The 27,447-nt window shown below is 50.1% G+C and overlaps 1 long non-coding RNA gene across 1 annotated transcript; it reads left to right on the top strand.

Annotated features, from left to right (window-relative positions):
* Positions 1-1,119: 1,119 nt before the first annotated feature.
* LOC126913500 (uncharacterized) lies at positions 1,120-24,634 on the top strand. Its single transcript, XR_007708919.1, has 3 exons — positions 1,120-1,281; positions 1,401-1,613; positions 22,313-24,634. It is a non-coding gene; the product is annotated as an uncharacterized LOC126913500 (long non-coding RNA).
* Positions 24,635-27,447: the final 2,813 nt, after the last annotated feature.

The raw sequence follows: 27,447 nt of genomic DNA, 5'->3' as shown, positions 1-27,447 counted from the left end.
ATGCCTCATATGCTCCCATGGGCTGCAGGGTGTTTCCCATTCCCTGAGCAGGTTGCACCCCAGTCCTGCCTGAGCTGTCACTTGCCTTTGTTCCCTGGACTGGCCACCAGCCCTCCCTGAGTGCTTGTGACTGAACAAAACCCCTGTCTGATTGAAATGGCTCAATAATGCTTACTATTTCGGGATAAAATGCTTACTATTTCGGGATACTCACGTAACACCTCAAAAGCCACCCTCGCTGCCTTGTGTGGGGCCTGGAGGTGCCTGAGTGCAGCACTGAGCAGCTCCCCACCACAGAGCTCCATGGGGTGAGAGCCTCTAGGGAAGGAAGATACCTGTGGTGGTAGTCCCCTGGGTCTACTGGAAGTAGTGGGATGCCTTTGCAGCCATACAGGTGTGTCAAGGAGAGAGGGGTGCTGTGGCAGGATGAGCTCCCAGGGGAACTGAGGGGAAGCATAACACAGCTCCTAACCTTCAGAAGTGTCAGTATCAATCCCCTCACACAGTGGCTACCAAAAAGAGAGAACAAGAAGAAGTAACTGAGTTGGCTGTGTTGTTATTTGACTGCAGTAAATTTTCCCCGTGTAGAGACAGCAGTCCAGCCTGTCCCATCCTATTGGTACATCCATTCCAGGCTTATCACAGTCCGGGGGTTTACCCTGGGTTCCTGGATGGGTCACTGGAGGCATCGACTTCTTTGAGAGTGATTAGGGATTAGTCATTCAGCAGCACTTGAGAAGACAGACAGACTATCATCTCGGAGCATCCTCAGGTCATAGAATCATAGACTCATAGAATGGTTTGGGTTGGAAGGGTTTTTAAAGCCCACCCAGCACCTCTCCTTGTTGGCTCCTCTGTCACTTGGAGAAGGAAGTTATCAATTGCAGGAACCTCCTGGATTGCCTATGTCCTGCTGTGCTGTCCCTCCAACAGATATTGGGGTGGTCCTCCATAAGGACCAGGGCTTGTGAACATGAAGCTGCTTCTGTCTATCTATAGAGGGCCTCATCTGCTTGGTCTGTGGTAGACTCCCACTATAGTGTCCCCTGTCCCTGCCCTGCCTCTATTCCTGACCTATAAGCTCTCAATAAGCTCCTCATCCATCCCCAGGTGGAGCTCCATGCACTCCATCTGCTCATCGACATAGAGGACAACACCCTATCAATCATCACCTCTGCCTGTCCTTCCTAAAGAGCCTGCGTCCTTCTATTCCAACACTTCAGTCATAAGAGCCATCCCACCGCATCTCCATAGTGCCAATGAGGTTATAGCCCTGCAGGTGTATGTACGCCTCTAACTCCTCTTGTTTATTTCTCATGCTGCGTGCATTTGCATAGAATCATTTAAGTTGGGCCTCCAATGAGGCTTTCTGGCTGGAATTCCTTTGTGCTGTTTTTCAGGTGCTCTTCTCTGGACCTGTGGTCCTTTTCCAGGCTCTGGGCATCTACTGCTGGCACTGGCATCAAACTGGGAGGAGTGGGATGGATTGAGGTTCCTCTTGCCCAGCAACTTTAGCCCTCTCTCACCAGCTTGGCAAGCCTGTGACCAAAGATGCTCTTCCCCTCTTCTGACAGATGGACTCCATCAGCTCCCAGCAGACCAGGTTTCTTAAAGTGAGTCCCATCGTTTGAGTAGCTGTCCTGGTTTCAGGTAGGACAGAGTTAATTTTCCTCCTAGTAGCTGGCAGGGTGTTATGTTTTGGATTAGGATGAGAAGAGCGCTGATAACATGCTGATGTTTTAATTGTTGTAGAGCAATGCTTACACCAAGCCAAGGACTTTTCAGCTTCTCGCTCTGTCCTGCTAGCGAGAAGGCTGGGGGTGCAGCAGGAGCTGGGAGGGGACAGACCCAGGACAGCTGACCCAAACTGGCCAAAGGGGTATTCCATACCATCTGACGTCATGCTGAACAATATATAGGGGTGGCTAGCTGGGGTGGGGGGGGCGGCTGCTCAGGGATAGGCTGGGCATCGGTCAACGGGTGGTGAGCAATTGCATTGTGCATCACTTATTTTGTACACATTATTACTATTATTATTATTATTATTATTATTATTGTTATTATTTTTCCTGTCTTAATAAACTGTCGTTATCTCAACTCACAGGCTTCACTTTCCCGTTTCTCTCCCCCATCCCGGAGAGGGAGGGGGGAGGGTGAGCGAACGGCTGTGTGGTGTTTGGCTGCCAGCCGGGCTAAACCACAACAGTAGCCAAAACCCTGGCTGTGCCACCAGTCCTGTGACCATCTGTTGATTCACCAGATTCAACTGGTCCTATCAATCCCCTTTCCTTTGACTGTGAGGACTGATGAAAAAATATCTGCACTCCACAGTCCATAACTGCTGCTCCCAGGGCTCTGTAATCCTTCTTGACGCTCCTCAGGCTGTTTCTGGCTGCATCATTGGTGCCCATGTGAAACAACAGCAGCAGATGTCAGTGGGCATCAGCAGCAGGACAGTCAGTGGACTGTAATAGACTTGGTAGTCTCTCGGTGACATCCCTGATACAAGCCTCCAGTAAGCAACACCCCTCTTTAGAGAGTACATCAATTCAGCAAATGGGTGCCTCTGTACCTCTGAGAAGAGAGTCACCTAATACTATCACCTGCCACCTTTTCTTAGTTGTGCTGGCTATTACATGGGGAGCAGATTGGCTGCCTTACTCAGCTCCAGTGTCTCTCCTAATTTGGCAGGTCTTTCCTTTTCAGTCTGCAGAGCAGTGAAGTGGTTCTGTAAGGGCACCTCATGCTGCAGGGGAAGTCTCCTCTTCCTGCTGGTGCCTGTTATTACAAGCTTCCATTATTCTGCATTATTGGCTCTCCTCCCTTCTGTGTGTACTTGTGGGGGAGTTTTTGGCTGTTTGGCCAGGGGCAGTGGGGCCACTGCAGGCTGCACTTGGAACCAGCTAACTTGTTCTCAGCCTTTCTGATACTGCACAGCTTTCCCACTGCCACCTGCAGCTCAGCCACCTGCTGCAAGAGATCCTCTCCTGGGCAGACCTTTTGCAGCTGTGGTGGTTTTACTGAGGTGGGCAGCCGAGTTCCACCACTGCTGCTCTCTCACTCCCCCTCCTCAAAGGGAAAGGGGGAGAAAATACGATGACAAGGGCTCAAGGGCTGAAAGAAGGGTGGGGAGATCGCTCAGCAATTATCGTCATGGGCAAAACAGACAAAGAGTAGGGAGATTAAAGAAATTTATTACCTATTAGTAACAAGCTAGAGAAGTGAGAAACAAAGAAAACAACTAAAAACACCTTCCCCCATCCATCCTTTTCCACTTCCTCCTCCTGAGCGGCGCAGGGGAACAGGGAATGGGGGCTGAGGTCAGTCCATAGTGCTTTGTCTCTGCCGCTCCTTCTCGGTCACTCTCTGCCCCTGCTCCCCGTGGGGTCCCTCCCACGGGATGCCGTCCTTCCCGAACTGAGCCTGCGGGGGCTGCCCACAGGCAGCAGCTCTTCAAGAACTGCTCCCACATGGCTCTGTACCATGGGGTTGATCTGTCAGGAGCAAACTGCTCCAACCTGGGTCCCCGAGTCCCCCACAGGCTGCAGCTCCCCTCAGACCCCCTGCTGCTGCGTGGGCTCTCCATGGGCCGCAGCCTCCTCCAGGCCACATCCACCAGCTCCACCGGGGGCTCCTCCACGGGCTGCAGCGTGGAGATCTGCTCCGTGTGGGACCCATGGGCTGCAGGGGGACAACCTGCTCCACCAGGGGCCTCTCCACAGGCCGCAGGCGAACTGCTGCTGCATGCCTGGAGCACCTCCTGCCTCCTGCTGCATGGAACTTGGGGTCTGCAGGGCTGTTTCTCACTCCTCTCACTCTCCCAGCTGCTGTTCCCCAGCAGTTTTTTTTTTCCCCTTTCATAAATATGCTGTCACAGAAGCACAAACAACATCGCTTATTGGCTTGGCTCTGGGCAGCACTACCAAAACCTTGCCACATAAACCCACTACAGCAGGCAGATCTGCTGCCTGTCCCTGCCCAAGGGGAAAGGTCTAGGCATGTCCAGCAGCCTGAAATCTTCACTTCATCCCCCAACTTCAGCAGCTCTGTCCAGGTGGGGGTATCAGCCACAGCTGGGGTAGATGGTACAGACCCCCAGCCAGAGCTGCAGCCTTTGCTCTTAAGCAGGTGCCCGCTATTCCCTATTAAGGGTCAGGCAGGAGGAATGTCCTTGACCAGTGCAGATGGTCACAGAATGGTGCTGGACGCTTGGCTATGTGTACTTGGAGTTGCCCACTCAGCCAGTGGGATGGCCTTCTCTGAAGATGTGCCCTCTTTGAGCACCCTCCAATGCACACTACCACACCACCTTCTGGTTGCCTCTCCTGTTTCCTGCGCTTCTGGCCACTAGCATGCCATTTTATTTTATTTTATTTTATTTTTTGATGAGCCATTTCTCATTGGAGTGAAACAAGAGGGCATGTCCCTGCTCAGAGTCATCTTTGCTTCTCATCCCTGGATCCATCTAAACCTGCTTCCTCAAATCTGTGTAGGACTTGATTCAAGGTACTGTTTCCACCAACCTCTCTCTAGCCAAGGGCAGCTCAACCGTTCTGCACATCAGACCTGAGTCTCAAGTGAGGTGTAAGTGAAGCTGGGAGCAGCCAAGTGGTACTCACTGTATTTCGGGTGGCTCTGCTGGTGTCCTGGAGCTGTGGGGCCAGCTGAAGGCATTCCACCAGTCTTCTTGTGAGAGACTGATTCAGAAGTTCAATCATCTCCTTATGTGAAGCCTCAGATAAACTCCAGTATATTACAAATGATTGTTATTTTTTTGAAGACCTACTGCTCAGAGCTTGCTGAGGCATAGAGCATGTCTGACATGGGACAAAATGGAATCTGGCCCAGAGGACCCAGAGTTATCATTGCTGCAGATGGTAAATGCCAGTTGTAGTGCCCAGCAGACAGGTGTTCATGGAGGCCCCCTGTTACTCTCTTCTTTTTCTCTCATCATATGAGCATCCATTGTCTTGGCACACAGAAAGAAGTGATGTTTTTGCTTCCTGCCTAGCAAAAAAGAGGAGGGTTTTCAGACTTGCTAGGTGAGGGTTGCTCAGTGTGGAGTGGGACATGGACTAGGTCTGGCGGGTCCTAAGCACGGTTCCACAGGGAGTCCCTGTATCACTGTGCCAGGATGCAGCACCTTCCAAATCCTGGGTTACAGTAGATCTCGTGGACGAGGGCGGAGATGAAAGGGGAAGCTCTGGCCCCAGTGCTGTTTTGGTGATTTGCATAATGTTGGGACTCTGCTGGGCCATTCTGCTTTGCTCAGCAGTTCAGGTGCTGATGCTACAAGTTGCTGGGTGCTTCCTACATCCAGCCAATGTCCTCTGGTCCTCATACACTGAGGGACTGGATGATAGTTTGTGCTCCAGCATCTACCTATTGGTTTTCTCTGATTCATGAAAAGTTGGCAAAAATGATCAAAGCAGACAGTCAAAACTCTATTTTTCCCTATGGATTATTGGTGGCAGAGTTTTTGATCACTTTCAAGGGAAGACCTAGTTAGTAAGTAACTGAATTAAGTAGTAGGTGCAATATATGAACTGACTTTTTGCTGCTTTTGTGCTGTCATGAAGATTATTCATACCAACGAAATAATGGTTTCCATAGCAACTAATGTACTTAGGAAGGGAAGAACTGGAGACACAAATAACAAAGACAAAGCCCAAATCTCTAACGCTAAGAGGCATATACAAACATAATAAACCACAGTGCAGTGCACTGGGATGGCTTCAGTATGTGCTTCCTCCGACACTATACAAGATGGCATATTGGGGTTGCCACAAGCAGAGGGGTATAGGGAAGAAATTGGACAGGGCAAAAGGCTGGCAGGATAGCAGGCTGTGTGACTTGGTGCAAGGGCCATAATATCTTCCAATGTGTTCAGGTGCTTGTTACTGCAGAATTTCTTGGTGAGCAACTGCCACAGCTCCCCTTAAAAGCATGGCAATTTTAAAGCTAGTTCAGTGCATGTAGAATCAGCAATGCACATGGAAGACACAAAGGAATTAAATCTTCCCTTCACCTCTGCTGTTGGGCCATACCTGACTTTATCTGGGTAAGTGATTCACCAGCTGTGTGCCTTATTCTGGCTGTAAATCCTGTTTCTGCAGCCCTGAAATGCAGTGATCCCATAAGCAAGAGGAAACTGCCTCAGCCTGGCAGCATCACCCTCTGAGTCGTTTACTGAATTACAGGGACTGCAGAGGAATGTGTCCATGAGCATCCCAGCTCTAACCTACAGACCCCAGCTTATCACCCTTGGACATTACTGCAGGTTGAAAATAGCTTTTATATCTCAGCCTGCCAAAGAGCCTTTTGGAGGCTATTAACTGCAAGAGTCTAAAGAACAGGTTGAATGAGCAGCCGTGAAGGCAGGCCTGGATATTGTCATCCTTTCTCAGTGCATGGGAGGGACACTGACTTCTAAGGAGTCCACATTCCAGTAACAGCCTGTTATACTGCCACTGCCCAAGGAGAAGTCCTTGTTTTCTGCACTACATTTCTGTCTTTGTGCTTAGAACAGAGTAATTCTCTGGCCAGGGAAGAGGATTTACTCATGAAGCAGTCCAACAAAAGGTCTTATTAGTTGTCAGCTCTTGCTTGAAATGCACAAGCCTAAAGTCTCAGCTCAGCAGGAGCCTAGAGTGCTGTGCCGGACTTAGTCCCAGCACTAGACTGTCACTGTGGAAAGAGACAAAGAAAATGAGAACTGGGCAGGCATGTTTGCCACCCCTTGGTACAAATGCAGAACAAGGCATAGAAGGATTGCAGGCTGGTTTTCCAAATCTCCCAGCATCACTCAGCACTTCCCTTGTAAGAATCCTGGTTCCACCTGATGTCAATGTGTATGGGAATCCCTGCTGGTTTGGCTGGACTAGGGTCAGATGAGGCCTGCACACATGAAACCAAGACTGATCTCAAATGACCTAAGTGCTGGAGTCCTACAAGTATCCTGTAACCAATATAACTAGGTCTATGTCCATCAGATAATCCTGCTCCACCATCCTCTGGTGGAAGAACCACCACAGGTTCTTCCAGGCTTTCTGTACCAGAGTCAAGAAGAGCACAGCAAAGATTTTATACTGGTTGGTTAATAAACCAGACAAGTCAGATAATTGTTTCCCTGAAGTCCTACAGCCACGCACTTTTGGTTAGGAAAACCACTGTGTGTTTTGGATTGTCTCGAACCTTGTGGCCAATGTGCTGGCTGAAGTGTGCGGGCAGTTTGATGGCAGGGGTTGCTTAGGGAAGAGATAAGGAAGGAGGCACTGTGCTGAATCTAAACGAGCAAAGGAGGACAGTTAAGACTGACAGTTCCCTTCTGGCTCTGGACCCTGAGCACTGTGAGCTGTGGACAAAAGGTCCTGCCAGGCAACAGACCCTGAGGCTTCAAAGGCTGTGACAGCCTTCTGAAATCTCTCTTGCAGTCTTTCTCTTTTGAGAAGCAGACTGTGTATGTACAACCTGGCAAGGAGGATGTCACCCCTGTTCTTTGTTCTTTTCTCCAGGAAAAAGGGCCTAAAAGTGCCATCACGACTCAGGGTCTGCAGTTTTCTTTTTCTTTTTCTTTCCCTTTTCCTTTCTCTCTCCTTTTCTCCCTCTGTTCCTTCCTTCCTTCCTTCCTGCAGTTCCCTTTCTGCATCTCCAGCATACCTAGGCATATGCTATTTAAAAAAAAAAACACACTTCCTGCATGCTCAAATGCTTTTGCCTATTGCAAATATCCCCTGAGGTCTTTTACATAAGTAAGTGATGGTTTGCTGAGACAGAAGAACATTTGCAAGAAATACAAGAAATAGCATTGCTCCTTCCTGAGGTAAACCCAAATCTCAGCTTTTTAGTCAGGAAGATGAAAGAGGGGCAAATTAAGATGCTCTTTTCCAACACAAACCAGAGTTCCGCCCTTTTCAATCCAGAAAGCACTACAGCAGCTTTCATGTAAAGCCAGTGACAGGCTCCACATGGTCCCAAAGGGACCATCACCCCACAAGAGCAGCATTCGTTGTGAGGAGGGGCCCTGTAAATAGCTCAGCAGAGGCTGTGACTCACCTTTGAACACAAGATGGTCCCCAAGAGGTACTTCCCTGCTTGAGGCAGGTAGGAGTATTCGGCTGGGTGTTTGTGTCTGTGTGCTTCAGACACCATGCAGACACTCCCACCTGGCCTCCAGCTGCAGTTATCCCATCTGCAGGCATTTGGTGCCCATCACAGCACCCTCCAGCACGGGGCTGATGCGGAGGCAGGAGACCCACCATCTCTGAGATGGAGACTGTGACCCAGCTGCCCCCCCACACACCATGGCCCTGCCCTTTTCTCCAGCCCCCAGCCTGTACCTGCCCAGCCCCGGGCCCTACAAGCTCACCTCATGCACCCCACCACAGCAGAGCCCCCCACACCCCGGCCTGACAAGAATCCCTGGGCTCCATCTTCACGGGGAGGCAGGGACGGGCCAGTCCGGTGAGCCCCATGGGGCAGTCCCAACCAGCGTCACAACCACTGGGAGGGTTTCCAAGGGCAATGCAGTGGGTTGGGGGCCTCTGGGAACTCCTTGCTGGCTGAGACTGCTGGGGATCTCCCACAGTGTTAACAAGCAGCTAAAGATCCAATGCTGTTGCCTCCGGCCTTTTATGCCAAATTGAATCCAGAGGATAGAAGAAGCTTGCCTGTGGCTGTCAATGCTGTTTCTCTGCTTGGGAAATGGCCCTGCAAGCTCTGGCACCTCTGGTGGCTCCTCTGCCACCATCTGGCTCTGCTATTCTCAGCCCTTTGTCTACAGTCCTTCCGATTTTCCTCTTGCTGCCTTCATGGTTCTGGATCTGCTGAGTTCCGTCTCCTTCTGCCCAGGAGGAGGACTGTGGTTGCACATGGAAGGATCAGGCCAATGTTCCTCATCCTTCCCCTGCACATCTGCAGGCCACACTGGGGTTTGTGTGAGAGCAGATGGCACCGAAGTGGCTGAGATCTCACCCTGGTTGTGTCCAGCTCTAGAGGTGAGCTTGGTGCACGGTCTCACAGAAGCGAGAGGCCTGCAGTGCTTCCCGGCTGTTGGTTATTGTTGAAGAGCATCTTGGCAGAGATACCATGGCAAAGTAGCAAGAGAGACAACACCTTTCCATCGGCCATCTTCCAGCCCGAGTACTGCAGCTGACAGTAAACCACCAGGCAAAGTGCTGAGCTGTGTCTGGAGTGTTAGAGGGACTCAGAGAGTACTGACCGCAGCCTGGCTGGCTGGAGGGAGAGCTCATGAGCCTATCTTAGTCTTCCCTCTCTAGGCCATCATGCAGAACACCTGCCTCCCACTGAGGGCAAACAGCACAGCACATGATTTGGGGGAAGACAAATGGTTCAGGCATGATTGTCCTCAGATTTTTTTCACCTTTGGCCACCTCAGAAGTATCTGGGCACAGAGCAGATAGGCCAGGATTTTCAGAAGCAGCCACTGATGCCAGGTACATGAACATTTCAGTGATCTGCTATGAGATGACACCTGTGAGACTCAGCAGGATGTGAAATATCTCCCTTCAGAAAACCTGAGCTGAGTGGGTGCTCCCAGGCTCCAACCCAAGGTCCCTCAGCTGGAGGTATCAGTGTCCTGTATGCTCCCCTGTCTCCTCTACAGGGTATTGCTGCTCTGAAATGGAGTTGATGGGATGAAAGCATCACTGCACCTCTGCTTCTTCTGAATGAGCTCCAGTGCCCTGGATAAATTTGCTTGTGTTGGTGACTGAAGCCAATGCAGTGAGGTGGGATTCTGCTGCCAGACAGGTGCTGGTCTGGCAGCCGCTTCTGGGGGTGCTGGAGACAGGCAGTGGGGTCAGTAGTGTTGTAGCCAGGGCACACCAGTGCGCATCTCCATGAGTCTGCCATTGCTGGCAGGGGCTGTAGGTAGAGCCTCAGTCCCTGATCTCCAGTTCTGACCATCAGGTGGCAGCAACAAGGCAATGTCATCATCGCAAGGCAGATGAATCAACGTCAACTCCAGCCAGAGTTAAATCCTAACTTTCCAAGCTGCCTCATAAGAGAGGTGAAGTCTTTGGTGACTTTGTACCTCTCGTTAAAGGCTTTGCTTGCCAGCTGGAGAGGAAACCTCACTTCTCTGTCAAGACAAGGGAAGCAGCAGACTCTTACGGTATATAAGAGTAATATTGTGTTTACACAAAACACAATGATACAGCCAATCGTTCGTGCATGGTGGGCTGGTAGTGATGGCTATAATATGCAGAAAGAGCTTATAGCTTATTGGAGTGGCTAACTGGACTGGTCTAACTAACTGGGCTAACTGGTCAGGATTTAATGAAGTGAAAACTTGGTGGTAAGTACAAACTTACCTACAGGAGTCAAATGCACCTGCTGGCAGAAGGGTCTCAGAGGCTGGGCCCTTCGCTGGCAGTGCTGGATGTGCCTTTTGGCCCCCCTGCGGGGGTGCCTGAGCAGCAAGTGCTGCAGCAGCGGGCACAGAGGCCTCCCAGCCACCCAGCGAAATCAGCAGCCTTGGAAGAACATCCACTGGTGGACACTGCCCATGTTTGCCACCACAATGAAGACTTCAAGGTTGAGTGATGCCATCATCCCAGATCTTGTGCTGCTGCTTTTACTACAGAAAGTCTTTAATCACCTCCTATCAAATTTCCCCTCACTGTTTCTAGGGAGTAGGACATTTTCAGGCAATTACTTTATTTTACAAAATTGTGGTGGCTTTATGAAAGGTGAGCTCATTGCTGCAGAGAAAAGGACTGCCTTGGACCAAGGTGCACTTTGGTATGACTGCAGCCACATGTCTAGGCTCTGTGTGGGGCTTTAGTGCTGGAGCTATGGAACGGGCAGGGTATGGTATGGCATGGCGTGATCATGGTATGTACTTTCTTGCACAAGGACACATCTCCCTGCAAGCCACCACCAGCAGCACCATGTTCCCAGGAGGCCAGTGTCTAGGCAGTTCACTTCCCAGCCCTGTAACATGTTGTTGCCTGAGTTTGGTCCTCCCAAAGCAGCCAGCTTGCCAGGGGCCTGCTGGATTCGCCCTGAAGCATGACCTGGTACCCCATACCCACAGGCCGTGCCCAGAAGCCACGCATGGCACTGGGCACAAGTCACGTCATTTCTCTGCCACGGGTGTAGGGGACCGGGGCTGTGCCATGGCCCCTGGGCAGAGTCTGTTCCTGCCACCTTGGTAGCCTCAGGTTTTGCCTTTGGTGTGGGGCCAAACCAGAGCTTGTCCTCTCTTGGTCAACTGGAGCACAAATCTGTGTTTCCAAAACCTGGTGAAAAAAGGCTTTTGGCTTTAATATCTCTCAGTGCCTCTGGATTTTATAGTAAGCTGGCAGTCTCTTGGCACTCTTCATGAAGCATGCCTAAGTCTAAGTGTGAGCAACCTCCAGCTGATAACCTAGGGCTCACTAAGACATCAGCTTATTGCCACGTCATTTCCATTTTCCTTAATTTCCTCATGTTGATTGTCTCTCCTTCCCCAGTCCCATCTGATAAGAGAAATAAATGTACAATTGATTCACATCCAGCACTCAGCGTTTCAGGAGAGGTCTCTCCAACCCTTTACTGAAAGTGGAAATAATCACATTTAAATGTTATGGCTGTATCTGGGGCTGGTTTGGACTTGGGCACAGGGATTTAGTGCACAGGGTAGGTTCCCAGCAGTAGAGCTCATAGCTACCCAGCAGTGTGAAGCCTTCCTGCACTCAGCTCCCCCCGTGGGCTCTGCCTGCTGCTCCAGGGCTGTGGGAGCCACATCCATGGGTGCAGCGCCCAAGTGGCATGTGCAAAGGCTGCAGTGAAATGCACTGCCACAGGGCTGTGCTTTAAGCACTACGAAATACCACCTTTTTCACAAGAATCTCCACTATCTCATTGCTCTCCTGATAGATGGCTGTCCAAACAGAGCTCAGGGCCTTTGGACAATAGTGAGTGTTCTTGTTCTCTTCAGCGTGGTCAGGTCAGGTCTTGCACAATGCCTCAGTGACAACGCAGACTTTACTTTGTCATGCACCATGCCCCTTTCCCCATGGCCTGACAGCTTGTACTTGATGCAAGGACCTCCTAGCTCCCGCTCTGCAGGTTAATTGTCCTCAGGTACAGAAATGTTAATTTGACTTTTTCCATCTTTTCTGACATTTGTCTCCATGCAGTACCTTAAGAGCACAGGATTCACTCTTCCAACACAAACCTTGAAGTTTTCCATGTAACCTGTTTTCTTCGTCCTGTTTCTCCACATCTTTTCTGCCCTGCTAGGAACATTTTTCTTTTTCCCCAGCTGTGCTCCAGGCTGACTGCCTATTTCAGAGACAGGCTCACCTTGCATGGGCCACCAAATAGCCTTAGTGTATGGATGAGACAAACTGCAGGGTTCGGGTTTGCATTTGGTTTCTCCATCCCTGCATACCCTTTACCTACAAAAGAACCTGATCTTGGCCCATCTTCCAGAGCTCCTGCAGCACTTATCTGCCAGGAAGGTCTGCTCTCAGAAGACTTTGTATGGCCTCTAGTCCTGCTGAGCATGTAAGCTGTGATTCAGGGACAAAGAAGAGGCAGAGGAAGTGCCATTTTTCCTGAGTTGGGGCTACACTCTAGGGTTGCTGGACTCAGTGGGTGAATGATTCTACTGCTCAGCAAGGCATTTCCCCCAGTCTGCCTGAGAAAAACAAACAAACAAACATGATTTTGATCCCTAGGGCTTCTCTAGAGTATTGCAGAGCTTCAATTCACCAGCATGCACAATGAGTGCCTGAGTAGCACTTGAGGAGCAACCAATTAGCTCAATATAATGAGTCTTAAATACTTGCTTGTCATCTCCCTCTTATAGCTGTTGCCTGTGTCTTTTTGCTCAGGCTTGTATTCAGGTTTCTATAGGCATTCAATCCCATTTCTTTGCTTGTGTGATTACTTACAATTCTTGTTTAAATTCTTCTCATTTTCACAGTGTAATTAGGAAGAGGAACGACCTTTGTTCTGTAGTTAAAAAGTAATTAATTATGCTTTTTGCTTCATGGTTGTTTTTTAATTAGGACTTTGTTGATGTCTTTTGTCCTTGGCAGAAAATAAGGGCTAGGGCATATATTGGCTGCAGCTGTGCTGCCCAGGGCTGAGAGGGGGGCTGCCTGGCCTGGCAGAATCCACAGAGGTGGCCACAGATGTTCCTGTTTGCACAGATGTTCCCCACCACATTCACATCCTCTGTCCATTGTAATCAGGGGCATTTCATCCGCCCTCAGCATTAAAGTAACTGGAAAAAGCTCTATACAAGTGGGGTTTTGCCTACTTTTCCTTGTTCAGGTCTGTAAGTATTCCCTGGCACTTTCCTACAGGACTGGGGCACCTACACCATCACTAGACAAGCCCTGTCCCTTCCTCATAGCTGTCATCAGCATGCCCCAGTTATCAAGCACCTGTCCTAGAGTGATGTGCATATGACACCAGCATGGCTGAGGATGGAGACCTGTGTAGGGGTGTGCACTGGTATTAAGCAGTTCCTGAGGACTGAGAAGATATGCTCTGAAATCTAATTGCTTCCAGAGTTGCTGGTTAGTGTGTAAGCAATAGCAACATACACATGGGGCTGAGGAGGAAACGAACACTTAAATTCCTCAGACCAAAATATGTGGAGTTGCCATGCCCTTTGCATTTCAGGCTGGAAAATCCTCTGTATCCCGTAAAAGAACATCTTCACATGAAGGATATATTTCAAATGAGGAGTAGTAAAAGGATCCCCACTTGTGGCTGGGATAATGCAGGTGGGTTGGTAAACTGGGGAGGAAATCACAAGCTTCAAAAAACAGGCTCAGGCACCATGGCAGAGCAATGCTGCGTGCCAGCCAGGCTCCTCTCTGTTTAGTTTTCAGGAAGGGTTGATGCAGAGAAGTGGGGCAAGTTGGTTGTTCTGAGAGGCACCTCTCTGGAAGGCATGTCGTAGGTATCTTTAAGTCCATGATTTTGCTTGAATTTACCTTTTTGTTCAGCATATGTGGACTCTGATGGCAAGGGGACAAACCTGGAGCTGAACTCCTGAGCAAGTGGCTAGGAAGGCACTGGTGGGGTTGGAGTGTGATGGAAGTACTGGCATGGCACGTGCCTGCAAGTTGTAGGCGCAGGTGGTTGATGGCAGTATGTTGGCTGGGATCAAGGCAGTGCAACAGCTCCATCCTGCATGTATACTCACGTGGTAGGCCATTCTGGTTTGCTGCCATACACATGGTACCCATCATCTCAGTGCAGGAAGATGGTGAGGCACGGCTGGATCAGGGGTACAAGCAGCCATGTGCTCCCAGAAGGAGGTAGGCTTGAGACAGTTCAGTTTGCAAGAGGAGGAATCCTCATAGGACTGTTTGGTGGCTGTGCCCTGGGCTGGAAGAGGATCGGGTGTCCCGTGTGCTGCTCCTCTGCACCTCCTGTCCTCACCTGCCCGGAACTCCTAGCCAGCTCTCACCTGAAGATTGCTGAGCAGAAATGTTCCTCAGGAGAGCCTGGGAGTTTTCCAGGCCCAAAGTGTCTATGTCCTGCCAGCTTGTTACTTGTGTTCCTGTGCTTGCTGTGCTCTGTTGACTGCTCCTGAGAGTGGTCTCAGCTGTTCTGGCAGCTGGGCTTTGCTTCTTGCTGGTAAAAATCATATTTTTTGTGTGCAAGTTTGGTTCATTCTTCATATATGCAAAGGAGATCAGTATCCCCCCGCTCACGTCGTTCTCTATGTCTGAGGGCGTTGTCCAAATGCTTCTCAAACTCTGGCAGGCTTGGTGCTGTGATCATTTCCCTGGCGAGCCACTGCCCAACCACCCTCTCAGTAAAGAACCTTTTCCTACCACCCAGCCTGACCCTCCCCTGTCCCCCTGCCATTCCCTCGGGTCCTGTCGCTGTCCCCAGAGAGCAGTGCTCAGCGCCTGCCCCACCGCTCCCCTCGGGAGGGAGCTGCAGGCCGCCATGAGGCCTCCCCTCAGCCTCCTCCTCTCTGGGATGAACAAACTGAGGAACCTCAGCTGCTCCTCATATTTCTTGCCCTCCAGACCCTCACCATATTTGTAGCCCTCCTTTGGATACTCTCTCATAGTTTTGTGTCCTTATTCTCTCGTGGCACCTAAATCTGCACACAGTGCTCGAGGCGAGGCCACACAAGTTTGGAGCTGACTGGGAGTTTATTGTTACTGCAGTCATGGTCCTCCAGCTTAAGGCTCAGGGGTTCCCAGCACCCATCATTGGTGTTGAAAACAGAGGCAAAGAAGGCATTAAATGCTGCAGTGGTGGGATGCTGGGGCAGGGAGCAGCCATGCCAGAGCAGGGAGCTCAGCTCACCTGGCCTCCCAGAGATGGGATGCCATCCCATCTCTGCTCATCCACGATCACCCCAGCTCTGCTGGGAGACCACCCCACTCCTCCCTTGGAGCAAGGTCTCAGGCTGCCCTGCAGCTGGGCTGGGTCAGAGGGAGCGGGTTATAGCTGAGAGGTGGAGGGCAGCCCCTGCCCCTGCCCGATGGCCAGGCATAGGACATGCAGTGCCAGCCTGGCTCCGCTACCTGCCTGCAGCCAGGCAGAGTCGAGGCTGCCTCAGGGAAGCCAGCAGTTCTGTGAGGTACTCGCAGTGAAGGTGTACGTCTGGTGTGCATTTCCCCAACCAAACCCTGGCATACTCCTTGGGCAGTCCTCGCACACATTCTCAGCTCTGCCTGCAGCCGCTCCCTGCCCCCAGACCATCAGCAGTGTGCCTGATGGTGAGGACCAGTTCTGGATTTTCACAAGGTAGATGGGTGACAGGAGCTGTCACACCCAGCAGCATCAGCATGACCCTCCTGCTAAGCTAACCCTTCCTGTGTGAGTGCTGGGTTTAAATGGATATTTTCCTTTAAGGAGCACTTTCAGTGCTGTTACGTAGGCCAAAAATATGAGATGTCATGCATATATTGAATGCAAAGTCAGGCACTTTTGAGGCTGATTCTGTTGGAAGATGCAAGATAATTACATGTTTAAAATCCTTTCAAGGGAGCTTGGCACCAGGCAGCTGTCATGGTGGGTAGGGAAGCAGGCCAGACAGTGCCCGTCCCCCTGAGTGCCGGTAACAGGCGCTGACAAGCTGTGACACAGCACGAGGACGGCACCGGCAGATGCTCTTGCAGAGGAGCTCCAGGGGTCTCGGCTGACACCCGGGCAGGGGCTCAGCCTTGCGGTGCTGCCTGCAGAGCCATGCTAGGGCACCACAGCAGGGCCAGGCATGGATGCTTTGATGACAAACCATGGGCTGGCCCTCTGGATTTCCTTTTTTTCTTTTTTAATGCTTGTCAGATAATGGCTGCAACTGTTAGCTGAACATTGGTTTCAATGTTAGGAATGGCAGGTACTTTTGGATGGAGATTATTTGCATATAATAACACAAAGATTCATCCATAGAACAGCTCTCCTGGAGCACAGTGACATCTGCCGTGCAGAGAGCCAAGACAAAGCCCACTCCCCATTTGTAATCCCCTGGAAGCCACTAAATAGCACTTGAACGGTGCATAAGCGGGGTGAGGGCTGTGTGCCAGACCTCTCCTTGCAGAGGAGGATTTTATCCCAGATGCATTATTCAACAAAAGGTGTCAGTCCAGCTTTTTGCACTAGCTGAAAGAAAAATCATAGCCATTTGAAGCAAGCTTTTTGGAAACTAAAATTATCTTCACATTGCAGTTCTTCTCCAGTAATGACAGCAGTAAATTTTCTAAAATTCTGAGTCAGATGTCAAGAAATAGAGTAAAAATGTAATTGGCTCAAATATCATAAAATTTAAAAAAGGATCAGAGTGCCAAGATGTTTTTCTTCTTTCTCCTGTTTCTAACTAAGCCTTTAAGACTGTGGTGCCATGGTTTTGGGGGTGTGGGGGGTGGGGACTTGCAAGGAGCTATTGAAATTTCCTGTCTCTTTTTGTTTTTTAAGGCCAGTGCTTACCTGCTTTGGTCTCTACAATCATCTCTCACCAGCAAAGCACTTGCTTACATTTCCATGCTGTCAGGCCAGGGGCTCACATGTGAACCCCTTCATTCTCCATTTCCTAAGGTATTTTTGCCAATGACCAAGTGTAGCATCTGTAAGAGACAGGAGCCCTTAGTATTATAACTAACAGCTGAATGTAAAATGAAGAGAAAAAACCCTGTCCGTTCCCTCTCTTTCACTGACACCTGCATTGGCCAAAGAAGCACCTGCAATTTGTACAGGGCAGGAGTTTCTCTTACCAGCTTGTCTGTTTGCAGCAGGACACAGGGGCTGTGGATGTGGACTTCTCTCCAGACCGAGCCAACAGACCCACTACAATAGTGCCATGGACAAGGAACTGTGCCCGTGGGCTGGCCTCACTGGCCTTTGCTATCTAGGCCCCTGTAACTACTGCCCTGGCAGCCCCCTCTGCAAGCACAGCTGTGAAAGGTAGCTGCAGCCCTGAGCAATGAGCATCGCTTGGTGCCCACAGTCATCCATTCTTTCTGGAGACCTTCCCCAGGCTTTTGCCCACTCTGGGAAGCAGCCTCTTGTCCAAAGGCTTGCTGTGTGCCAGGACAGTGGGCATCGCTGGGTTTGCGGTGGGGATTCAGGTGTGGCAGAGAGGTGCTGCGTTTCCCAGCCTCCTCCTGCACCCCCCTGCCCATAACAAGGGCCACTTCATCTGCTCTCCTCTCCTGCAGTAGATCTGGCTCCTCACGTTCATCATCCCTGTCTGCTTGCTTCTCTGTGTTGCTCCCACCTTGCAGAGCACTTGTGCAAACTGGCCAGTGTGGAACCTGCCTTGGATTGACTCCTCACTCCTGCTCCTGCCAGCTGAAATAGACAAGACAGAACACATTTCCTTTGGGCATCTTTCCTGGAACAGTGAGGGAGCTGGTGGATGTTATTGTGAGCCCACTCTCCATCATCTTTGAGAGGTCATGAAGAACAGGAGAGGTGCCTGAAGACTGAAAGAAAGCCCATGTCACCCCAGACTTCAAAACAGCAAGAAGAGGACCCAGGAAACTACAGGCCAGTCAGCCTCACCTCCATCCCTGGAAAGGTGATGGAATCACTCAACCTGAAGGTCACGAAGCACATGGAGGAGAAGAAGGTGATCAGGAGTAGTCAGCATGGGTACACCAAGGGGAAATCATGCTTGACCAAGCTGATAGCCTTCTGTGATGGAATGACTAGCTGGGTGGATGAGTGGGGAGCAGTAGGTTGTCTACCTTAGCAAGGCTTTCGACACCGTCTCCCATAACATCCTCATAGGCAAGATCAGGAAGTGTGGGATGGATGAGTGGACAGTGAGGTGGATTGAGAACTGGCTAGATGTCAGAGCTCAGAGGGTTGTGGTCAGCAGCGCGGAGTCTAGTTGGAGGCCTGTAGCTAGCGGTGTCCCCCAGGGGTCAGTACTGGGTCCGGTGTTGCTCAACATATTCGTCAACAACCCGGACAATGGAACAGAGTGCACCCTCAGCAGGTTTGTGGATGACACAAAGCTGGGAGGAGTGGCTGATACCCCAGGGGGCTGTGCTGCCATTCAGAGGGACCTCGACAGGCTGGAGGGTTGGGCCGAGAGGAACATCATGAAGTTCAACAAGGGCAAGTGCAGGGTCCTGCACCTGGGGAGGAATAACCCCAAGCACCAGTACAGGCTGGGGGCTGACCTGATGGAGAGCAACTCTGCAGAGAGGGACCTGGGAGTCCTGGTGGGCAGCAGGCTGACCATGAGCCAGCAACATGCCCTTATGGCCATAAATGCCAGTGTATGCTGGGGTGCATTAGAAGAGTGTTACCAGCAGGTCAAGGGAGGTGATCCTGCCCCTCTACTCAGCCCTGGTGAGGCTACACCTGGAGCATTGTTTCCAGATCTGGGCTCCCCAGTACAGGAGGGACATGGAGCTCCTGGAGCGAGTCCAGAGGAGGGCTGTGAAGATGATCAGGGGATTGCAGCAGCTGTCGTATGAGGAGAGGTTGAGAGAGCTGGGCCTGTTTAGCCTGGAAAAGAGAAGACTGAGGGGAGACCTCATTAATGGATATAAATATCTGAGGGGAGGGTTTTGAGAGAATGGAGCTCACCTCTTTTCAGTTGTGCCCAGTGACAGGACGAGAGGCAACGGGCACAAACTGAAGCACAGGAGGTTCCGGCTCAATATGAGGGGGCACTTCTTTACTGGGAGGGTGACAGAGCACTGGGACAGGTTGCCCAGAGAGGTTGTGGAGTCTCCTTCTCTGGAGATATTCAAACACTGCCTGGATGCCATCCTGTGCAACATGCTCTAGATGATCCTGCCTGGCAGGGGGGTTGGACCAGATGATCTTCAGAGGTCCCTTCCAACCTCATTCTGTGCTTCTGTGTTCTTGCAAACACACAGAGGAAAGTTTCTCTTTGCTCAGCACACAATTTCCATCTTAACCTTTCTTAGGCCAGTACTGTAAATAATGTAGGTCAATAACCTTTCTTAGGCCAATTGTCTTCCAAAATACCACTCTGCTTTGCAACCTAATCCAACCTTTACCAAAATCAGTGGGAATCTCATCAGAGCCTGCACACTTTGGACTGATGTCTTTCCCTGTGTTTTCCTGGTTTCTAGCACAACAGAGGGAGTGAAAGGAAGAGAGGTTCCACACTGCTGCCTCATCTGGCATCACACACACTTTAACAAGATGCTGAGCACTTTTGTTCCCAGGCATAGCAGTTGCACAGGTCATGCTGTAGGACGCTGCTCTCAGCCAAAGTGTAGCTGTTTGTTAGCACATAGTATAAAACGGATTTCTGAACCTGATCCAGGAAAAACAGGGCTGGCAGGGGACTCAAAGTGTTGAATCCTTGCCTTTTTATGAAAATGGGAAAAGCACAAGTACCGTTTTGTCACGCTTATTTGTGAGTGGGAGGTAGAGCAGCTGTGCAACTATGGGTCTCCTGCATGGCAGAAGCTGTTCCCACATTGGTGCGTGTCCATATGATTATGTCAGGGAAGTGCAGCAACACCTACCACACATCCAAGAGCAGATCTGCTGAACACTTGTAAGCAGTCCAGTGCAGGCACAGGGAGAGAGGAAATCCTCCGGGGCTCCACCTGCTGCTCGTCACTGGCAGGCAGCCGCCTGGCCACGGGCTGCCAGCAGCCTCGGACGCTGACCTCTGCCTGCGTGCGGCCAGGGGGTCCCTGTGGTTCTGTGTCCAGATGTCAAAGGAAAAAAAAAAATTTCTGCCTCAATCAGCGTCTTTTTGGAGTTCAAGAAAGATAACGCCCATTTCTTTATTTGTATGAAGATGAAGCAAAAATCATAATGTCAGTGTCCTTTTTAGTAGCTGGTCTGCCAAACTTACCATTGAATCTCATGTATGGCAGTCTCTGAGTCTGCTTATCTCTGGCTGTACTAGCAATGCATTTGATCAGCTCCAGCAGTTGTGGATGAAACCACATCTGGCTCCATTTGCAAATGATATGTCATGTTGAAGTGTTTTATGTAATTTCTTTTTTTTTTCCTTTTTTTTTTTTCTGTTAAAAATGAAAGAGAAGATAACGTGATTAGAAATGTCAGGCTTTGTGTGGTGTGGGTGGGATGCCTGTAATTTCTCAGCCAGAGTAAAACTGTTATTGAGAAGCTCTATAAAGGCAGACAAGCTGAAAACATGTTTTTTTTTAAACAACACACGAGAGGTTTACAATCTGTCATATGCGTCTAATTGGCTTTTATTATATGTGCGTGCTGATAGCCTCCAAATATATGCCCCATCATTCATCCTCTGCTGCTGTGCCTCACACAGTGCCTCCTGCGGCTGTGCTGTCATGCTGCTGGCCGGGCAGCCCACAGACTTTGCCATGCCTCTGCTCCCATCCGTCTCCCCATCCCTTCTGAGTGCATCCCCTTTTAAAAGGAGACCTTTTTCCCTGGTGATTATTGTTCATTTTATTTCAATAATAAGACTGAAAAGCCCTTCACATGCTAGACGCTGTGCAGAGAGAGAAATGTTTGTTTCTGGAAGAATATGAGTATTAGAAAAAATCAACAAATAGTCAGAGAAGGCATGTGAAGTCTTCAGCTGCTGATTGCTGGGTATGCCACCTCAGCCAAAGGCCGGATCACTGACAGGTGCCTTTCACTGCAGATTGTCCTACACTTATCCCAGTGAGCATGGGTGTGGCTCTGAGACAGCACCACCCTCCCTGCGGCTGTACCATCCTTTGCTTACTCACATTCACATGCCACATCTGCAAAAAGCAAGGTACAGACCCCCTCCCACCTAACCTCTTCCTCAGGGGCCAGGAGACAAGCTAATAGCCTGAGATAACTCAGCTCACACAAGAACTGGATGAACAATTTACTCCAGGGTATTTTTCTGGAAGCCATTTTACTGCAATCAGACTTTCTGTATGAACTGTCGATGTTTAGTGACTTATGTTTTTAAAAAAGTTCTTTAAAATCCTTCCTTTAAAGCACATTCTGAAAGTATATTTTTTATTGTAAATTTATAATATAAAACATTTTAAATTATCAGAATGAAATGTAATACTTTGTTGAAATGTAACACTTCCAAAATGATTTTTGGCATGAATGTATGAACATGACAATTTTTTACATGCCTGCTTCAGAAGGAATTTCAAAATGTCAGAACTTCCTGAATAATAGTGATCCTGCTGCCCTCTCTCCTCTGACTTTGAGTGGGAAAATTCTGAGCTGCTTCATGCAGAGCGTGGTTTACGTTCTCCAGGTGTTGAAAGCAGCTGCCAGGCTTCAAAGGCTGATTATGGGCTCCCTGTGCACAGGTTGTATGCCAGCGTGTTCAGTCTTTGGAGATGACATAAGATTGTTGCTGCTGTTGACAAATCTTTTCCTTTGGGTATTTCAACAACAGTCAACAAGTTTCTTCACAATTGCTCTCTGCAGCTCACAGTCCTGGTAAGCAGATATACATACATAAAGTGCTCTCTCCAATATTGGTCATTTCCAAAGGTGGCAAAAAGGGGGCAGAGCTGGTGAGAGCTGAAGTTGCACACCCTGGAAGCCAGGGTCGGTCTGCTGCTCCTGGGGAGAAGCAGCCAAGCAGCCCGGCAGAGGTTGGGACTCTGTCCCACAGACATTGCTGCCTCCCTCCTGCTGAGGAAGTGTGATCCTGGTCTGCTAGTCCTTCCTGTGTCTGTCTGGTGCTCCTTGGGCCCTTTGAATTTGTGTTTCTATCTCTCATATGTAGTGACATTACCATATCAAAGGGAGCCCAAGCTCCCCTGACACTCATGGTGTTGCCAGGGACTTTGCATGAGAGACGTGGGTAATTACTTCTCTTCCTCTCTTGCTAGACATGAGAATTTATTAGCTGCTTTATTTTGATTAGCTACTTTCTATCTTCCAGGACATCATCTCCTTCAGTAATGCATATGAACTTGGATATGAGGAACAGTGTTTTGGTATTACAATCCCTGCTCACCTGGACGAGAGCCCAGGACAAAGAAAGAAGAGGAAGAGGATCTGCGCTGCTCTTTGGAGACAGACCACCATCCACCTACCAACCTGATGAGGCATTTAAAACTCTAGGATCATCTCATCTATAGCAAGTGTGGAAAAACAAAACAAAAGCATAACAAAACAAAATAAAATAGCCATCCCTTTGACAAGCAGATGTGACAGGTTCACTTTGCACAGTATTTTGTATTACACCTTTACCCAGCACACATGCAATATAAAGATTGATTCAGGTTCTTAAATCAGAGTTATTCACCCTGCTTTACAGGTGAAATTAATCTTTTCCTTCCTGGGCAGAGACAAAACCTCCATCCTCAAAGCCATTGCTGCTGGGCATTCAGTGTCCTTGGCAGGCCAATCAGCTGTGAATAACTATCACATCCAACATAACCTCCTTTCTGCATGCAAAAAGAATTGACAGACTTTCTTGTTTTCGGGCAAGCTGATCGTAAGCATGCATTCCCAGCCGTATCCGTGCAAGCTGGCACTGCCACAGAGGCATAGTAGCCCACAGCAAAATCAAACTCCACTGCAGATTATGCAAGCCATCTACAACTGATCTTTCAGGCTGCTTCTCCCACTGAGACTTGCTTTTAATATTACAGTCTATTGATTTCCTTCTTGCCTGCACTATCTTCTCAGCCCTCAGCATTTAGCGTGGCCAGCAGCTGCTGGGGATGGGCTCTGAACCTTTGCCTCACCCGGCAGCAGCCTCTGCTTTGCTTTGTTCGGGTACAATTCCACCTCCCTGCTGGTCTGCATGTGTCAGGTTTTTCTGACATCAAATAAGAGGTGTAAAGGAAGATTGCCACCATGCTGCTGCTGCCTCCATGCCATCCACACTGAGACCAGGTGCTCTAGCTTCAATGACTGATGTCTGGGTGGGAGCAGGTCACCTGTGGCACAGGGACATGCAGGGCATGTTGTTTTTGTCTTGTAGGATTCCCTGCAGTGTTCCCTGTGTTCAGGACATAAAACAAGTAAAAGCAGCAGCAGAAAAGGAGTTAGCCCCTGGCTCCTCGGGGAAGCAGGAATTAATATTTCCATTCTCTAAATGGGAAAACTGAGGCATGGAAAGTGATGCAACATCAAGCAGAAAGGGGACTGAGGTAGAGCTGACTGAACAGCAGAGAAAAACTACATATGGATTTTTCCCGTAGAGCATCCCTGTTTCCCCTGGTTTTGCTTATCCTTCATGCTCCCCATTGGGAACTCCGCATCCAGCTCGACACACTCTGTCTTACTCCACGGTGGGTCATGGATGTGCCATTGTTTTCCTTCCAAGTGCCCTGCTTACTTTGCTGCTGTCTGGGTTTCTGGGTGGTGACTGCGTCTTGCAACTGGTGCCTTGCAGAGATGGGACATCTTGTGCTTTGGACATGCTCAAAGCAGCCGTGTCCTCTGCGTGGGCAGCCCATGTACCCTGCCACTGTCCTTGGCTTTGGGAAAGCAAGTTAGAAAAAAATGGTTACATAAAATGTCACACATGGAGCTGCACAAAGGCAGCACTGCCTTCTGCTCCCTGTCCCACCCGGCAGTGCCTGTCTCTCCATCTGTTTGTCCCTTGCCATTCTGGCTGCCATACAGAATGGCAGTGGGGAAGGACACGGCACTGTAGCTACATATGAGAGCAGGGCTGGGCTGATGGGGGTTGCCAGGCTGAAATAAAAAGAAAGAAGAAAGAGAAAAGTAGTATTTGTGGCCTGGAGTTAAAGAAGCAGCAGAAGCCCAGCACGGTCAGGCCGGGGCTGCCACTGAATGCTGCTCCACACGGTCTTCTGGCTTTTTCTCCCATGAAGGGTATGTGCCTCTGCCTTCCCACCCACTCTCTTGCAATTCCCCAGACCTTCTCTGCAGCCCTGTGGATATCAGGGGTCCTAACCATACTAAAGGCACTGCTCTTCTACTGCTAAGGCTCTCTGCATAGAGTGTTTGGAGACTTTTTTACTTCAAAGTATTTCTTAACTTTTTTTTTTTTTAAAGAGAAAACTAAATATCATCATGGTTTAAATTTCCCTTTTTGGATTAGAAGACAGAAGTATTTCTGTCTATGAAGCAGAAGTAAATAAAAGCCTTTCTTGTGACCTGCAGCCATGGACAGCACTGAAGTGCAGCAGCTTTGTTGGGGAGCACAGGACTCAGATGCTAAGCAGCATCGTACCTGGATGTGCAGGGAGGGGGCTGCTGAAAGCTACCTGTGCAAGCTTCCCATCTTGCAAAAAGATCCTGGGAATTGTTAATGTTCTTTCTTAGTCCAGTTTAGTTATTTTTAGTGTATGTAATTTTTGATGTTTTCTTAAAATGATTAAAATATCTGAATTCAATAAAAGTCATCATTAATGTGGACATCTAAAGAGTTAATACTACCGCTGAAGGCGGGGGGGGGTCTCACATTTGTGTCAGGCAGATCCTCACTGGCAAAAACTAGCTGAGAGGTTTAAGAAAGTCAGCCTCTGGCAGAAGGGAAATGGATGTAAGAAGTGTCTGCTCCTCCCCTGAGACCTGGGAGAACATCAGAAGTGCCCAAGAGCAAAATAGAGAAGGACGAGGCTGGAATTTTCTGTGGAGTTGTGGCAGCTCCTGGCAGCATGTGGGCTGACAGCAGACATGCCTGACTTGCTCCCATCTCACACCTCTGTCTAGGGCAGAGCAGCAGACACAACCAGGAGCTACAATCCCCCCATGATGGGCTGTCCTGGCCACTGCCCCTGCAGGGAAAAGAGGCTGTCTGTCCCCACGAGCACAGCAGCCATGCCACGAGCAGCACCCCAGGTGCACCCACACAGCCACAGCGCAGGCGTAGGGCTGCTGCTGCTCCCCACTGGCAGTCCGAGTCAGAGGTTCTGCCTGTGTTTTTAGAAGTGACCTCCAAAGAGAGGCCATTTGCGACTGCTGGACCTGCAGATTGCAGAAGATGCACTAGGAATCAGCACACAATGTCAGAGAAGCAGGTTCAGAGAGCACGTTTTCAAAAGCACTCCAGTGCCTAAAGGAGTTGCTGGGGCTTTGGGGAGCTGAGGCCTTCCCAAGCATCTGCCTTCATCCAGGCCAATGGCCCAGCACCTCTCATGCACCTCACTGTGTCTTGAAGTATCCTGATGAAAATGTCCCTGTGGGAATCTCAGTTCAGGTAACTAGATCTAGGGGCATCTGCAGTCTCAGGCCTTACTTAAAACATGGGCCTGTGTTTTCTGGTGCTCCAGGTTCTGTCCCTGTAAAACAGGAAGAATGAACCTTACCTTCAGTTGGAGCTGAGAGCTCCAAATGAGCCTTGAGCTTCATTTGGTCAGTGAGAGCTGGGAAGTCCTTGGGAGCCTTTGCTACAGTGCTACAGTGCTACAGTGAAGCCAGGAAAGCCGGATCATGTGCAGTGCTCAGCCTGCTCTTAGTGGGCCAGCATTAGTTACAGGAGTATGGTCTTAACTGGAAACCTTACACAGCTACTTAAGGCTACAGTGTACTGTGAATGGTGCATAGTTTTATATACTCAAAAAGGAAAGCCTGAACCTATTCTGTCACAGTGGTAGACAGAAAGCTAATTTTGCTCTGAGAAGGCTAATTTTGCTCTTCAGCACTGAGAGTGGGCAGAGAAAGCCCAAAGTAGGCTCAGGGGCTCTGAACATTTAGACTAACAGTTCCACAGGAATGTTTTGGGATTGTTCCACATCTAAGAGTAAGAATTGTTGGCCTTGCTTTGGTGTTGCCAAGACCCCCAACCTGGGCATTGTCTTAATTCTGCTGTGGAGAAATGAAGGGGCACAGACATGGGCAGAGCCTACCTCCATCTCTGCCAGCCATCCTTCAGGACCTCCCACTCTGCCCCTGCTCATCGTTCCCTTTACACCCCCTCCCTCCTGCCTGCCTTCGCACGGCTCGACCTGGCTCTTCCCTTCCAGACTCCTGCTCTGGCCCCCGAGGCCTGGCAGAGCTCAGCACACCACTGCAGCAATGCTGCTCCGGTGCTTCCAAGCAGCAGTTGTATGAGGAAGACACAGAAAAGGAGCCTTTAGCCCCCCTGTTCTGACAAATTTAAATTAAATAAAAAAGCCCCAGCAGCCCTCTGTACATGAAGACATCATAGCTGCAGTCACTTGGCTGTCTGGTTTGCTGCTGTTCTGCTGAGATAGCCTCCCCAGCTTGGCTTTAGAAGTCAAGGGTACAAGCACAGAACTCAGAAGCAGCCGCAGGGCTGGTTTGAGGAGGAGAATTACCTGGGACACCCCTCCCACACACACTGTGTGCTCCTGGGGGGCTTCATGTGTCCGTGGGGCTCATGCAGGCAAAGGTCCCACTGCCTTCCCCCAGCCTGGAGGGTGTGGGCAGCCCATGGCGGAGCACCCTAACGTGAAACCCTCCAGGAGACCCAGACACCAGCACTGCCCAAGCCTGGCTCTGGCATATCCCTCCTGGCCATGGCTGGAGGAGGAGGGTAGCAGACCATGCCTCACCTGTCCCTGCCACGGGGGAGGCCATGGGTGGCTGTGGTCTGGCTGGCTGTGTGATCCCATGCAGGTCACTGCCACCCTGCAGCACTCATGGGCCCTCCTGGGTCAAAAGTTCAACTTTCACCCAAAAGCAAAATGTTCCTCCCCTTCACCACGGCATAAGCAGGCTAGAAATCTGATGAGAGTCCAGCAAGCCAAGGGCAGTGTCACTGGGAAAAGAGCCTCCTTAGGTAGAAGAACAAAACATTAATGTTTTCAGAGCCCAAACAGCATGTTCTGTGTTCAGGGTTGCATTTCTTCCTTCTTCACATCTGCACCTCCAGGACAGCCTGGCTGCCTTGTGCACATCCCGAGCCAGAGGACCGGCAGTGCCCGCTGAGCCCCGTGGCTCTGGCACTGCCTGCCCTGCAGGAGCCTGGCTGAGTCGTGCTGCGAGCGGGGTGCCCGGGCAGGGATCATGCTGGGACTTTTTCTTTGCTCTGTGAAAGCCTGGTGTGCTTTGAAGAACTGTATAAATGTCAACCCACTGGCAGCACTCCCGGGTAAGACAGGGAAATGGGTGTCAGGGCCCAGAGGCATT

The sequence above is a fragment of the Cygnus atratus genome, chromosome 16, assembly GCF_013377495.2.
Source record: "Cygnus atratus isolate AKBS03 ecotype Queensland, Australia chromosome 16, CAtr_DNAZoo_HiC_assembly, whole genome shotgun sequence".
NCBI classification, from domain to species: domain Eukaryota; kingdom Metazoa; phylum Chordata; class Aves; order Anseriformes; family Anatidae; genus Cygnus; species Cygnus atratus.
This window is presented reverse-complemented; position numbering and strand designations above follow the sequence as displayed.